Genomic DNA, 3,082 nt, shown 5'->3' on the forward strand with positions numbered 1-3,082 from the left:
CGGCAGCCGGCTCTGCCCAAGAAAAACGGGGGCGAGGCCGCCGAGACAGGCACTTTGGAGGCGTCGAGGCACGCAGGATCGGGACAGAGCCCCGTGTGTCAGGGGTCCGCTCCGTCCCGGGAGGCGGCTTCCCTGTGCCCAGGGATGCAGGGATGCAGCCAGCTCGGGGCACGGGGGCAGCCACGGATGCGGGGATGCAGCTGGCTCGGGGCACAGGTTCTTTTTTTGGGGCTGGTTGTGTATTACGCAGCAATAACCACGAGTCGAGGCACGCAGGATCGGGACAGAGCCCCGTGTGTCAGGGGTCCGCTCCGTCCCGGGAGGCGGCTTCCCTGTGCCCAGGGATGCAGGGATGCAGCCAGCTCGGGGCACGGGGGCAGCCACGGATGCGGGGATGCAGCTGGCTCGGGGCACAGGTTCTTTTTTTGGGGCTGGTTGTGTATTACGCAGCAATAACCACGAGTCAGTATTGGCAGGGGAAGCCCGGTGTTTCCAAAGGGTTTAAAAGCCCTGGCAGCTTTTAACTCGTAGCCCGTGCGTTGCCGTGCGGAGCCGGTGCAGGGTCAGTGCCGTCCCTGGGGGGAGAGGGAGAGAGCTCAAGAAAATAGCACAGCCCGTGGGTGCCCACCGCACAGAGCGAAGGCAGAGCTCAGCCTTGTGTAGAAATTCGTCATCTCCAGGCGTCGCTAATGAGCGTGGCACAGTGCAAGGGAAGTCGTCCTGCCCCGGTGGGTCCCCGTGCAAATGAGGTGCCGGCTGGGACCGGGGTACCTTTTCTTGGGAATAATAACCCAGGAGAGAGCAAGAAACAAAGCTCGCATTTATCCTGGCTGCAAAACCATCCTTCACTGGGTTTTCATTTTATTCACCTGCCATTAAAAAATGAGAAGCCTAAAGAGGGACGTGTGCCGTGGGAATCATCCCTCGGTCCCTGGGCGAATGTGGGGGTTTGTAACACCAAGACCAATCTTTGCTGTGGAAACTTGGTTTCAGTGGAGGCCGCCCTCCCGCGGGCAGCGGCGGGACCTTTGTATATAGGCTCAGGATCCTGCATGCCCCTCTGGCCCTGTTTTTAATCCGCGTTGGCTAACGCATTATAAGGTCTCGTGGTCTTGTGGCCCTTCTGTCCCCGTACGAGCTGGAAAATTAACTGGTGTGTTGTGTCGTGTCTGGTTATGACTATAAAACGAGATGTCCGTTTGCCTCTTTCTCCGATTCGCTTTTCTGTGACTGTTACTACCCTTCATTGCCCGTGTTGCATCGTCTGCTACAGCTCTGCTGACCCATCGCTTTAGGAAGCCGCAGGAGGCAGCAGGAGCTGCATCGGAAGGCAGGGCACGCATACACCCGTGCACTGGGGGGGAGCGAACCGCGGTGCCCTTGCTCCGGCGCAGGTGGGATCTGCCAGGCTTAGCCTAGGGCAGGGCACTAAAGCGCTGCTTTTCAGGCGGGAGCGTTGGCAGTGGGGCATCTTCAAAGCCATCTGACAGCGGAGGGGAAGAAATACATTGCATCGGAACTCCTTACGTGAGTTTTGGGGCTTTTCTTCACATCAGAGTTCGATGAAGTTCTTTAAATCATATTTTTGACCTTAATGCCCCCCGAAGGAGAGCTTATGAGGGATTTAAATTCAAGAAGTAGCTTCTTCAGACCAAGAAGAGGACGAGCAGAGCTGCCTCAAACCCACGTCTGGCCTGAGCGAGCGGCTGCACGGCAGAGCACACCGATGAGTGCTCCCAGCTTTGCACGAGGCTCCGTGGCGGTAAAACATCTCTGGCTCATAAGGCGGTTTATCGTTCAAATCCCAAATTTCTACCGATTTCCACTTGCCTTAAATGCTCCGCCTGCCTGCGAAGGTCTTTGCCCCAGGAGGAGCCTGCATTCGGTGCAATGGGTGCTTAATGCTACAGCGGCATCGGACCAGCTCTGTGTCAGCCGGGAGCCCGCTCTCTTCTCAGGAGGGATTGCGGCACCCACGTTCATCCCCCCCCTAAATATTTGTCTTTGCCCACAGCTCTTATTATCTACCCTCTAGGAGATGTCGAGTGATGAGGTGCATTCATGGGCCACCCGAGTTTGGTCGAAAGGATCCACCCCTCATCCTATCCCAGGCCGATGTCTGGTACCAGCCTCCCAAACCCGCCCTCAGCATCTTTGTCTGGCCGAGATCCTGCCCTCGGTCAAGACGAGGGCAAATTCTGCAGTGGGGAAGGCACGTTTGAGCAATAGCAATGAAAGGTTCGCCTCGTCTGCAAACACAGCTGGGAACAGGAAGGGCAAAGGTTGGAGCAGTCTGTCAACATAAAAGGGAGTATTTTTGGGTTTGTTTGTCAGCTCAATGCTGCTGCTGTGCGTCTAGTTTGTCCCCTGAGTATCGGGCAGCTTGCAAGAATTTTTGCAGACTCTTGGCATGTGAGAGGTGGGATTGTAGCGATCTGAGCATCTATAAACAGGGAAAAAGTGCATTGGTTGCCGAAACATCCTTTTAGCCTGTTGTAGTCTGGTGCTGTGATGCCAAATAGGTCTCTACCTGTTGCAAAAAGCTTCATCCTAAAACCCCTCCTGTTTCTTCCCATCAGGATCCGCTCGTCCTGGCCCAGCGCACCCGTGGCCTCCTCGGGGCAGGTGAAGGCTGAACGGGAGGCAGCATTCACGGCGAAATCTACCTTTTACTCAGTTTTCTAATTAAAAAAAAAAAACCCCAAACTTCTCCCTCCCCTGTGAGTGCCGGGCTGTGATTCCTGCCCCGCTCCCTTGCTCCAGGAGGGGAAGGTGGAGCCCAACATTCCGGGCTCGGCTGTTTTCGGGAGCCAGCGAGGGCACGGGAGCGGGTCGAGTCCCTCGGCGATGGGAAGGGGGTGGAAGGGAGCAGGGAGGGAGCAGCTTCGCTTCGTGCCCGGGGTGTTTGGAGAGCTGCAGGCGCGCGCGTAGCCTTACGTAAGCGTACAGCGAGTGCGGGACGTGTCCCAGCAGCGCCCTGCTCGGGGCTTGGCTGGGGCTGCCTCTCTAAATCTTGAGCTTGAGGGTGTTCAAAAACAAGTTGTTGTCTTTTCTTCTTTCTTTTTTTTTTTTTTCTTTTTTT

The sequence above is a fragment of the Aptenodytes forsteri genome, unplaced genomic scaffold, assembly GCF_000699145.1.
Source record: "Aptenodytes forsteri isolate BGI_AS27 unplaced genomic scaffold, ASM69914v1 Scaffold191, whole genome shotgun sequence".
NCBI lineage: Eukaryota > Metazoa > Chordata > Aves > Sphenisciformes > Spheniscidae > Aptenodytes > Aptenodytes forsteri.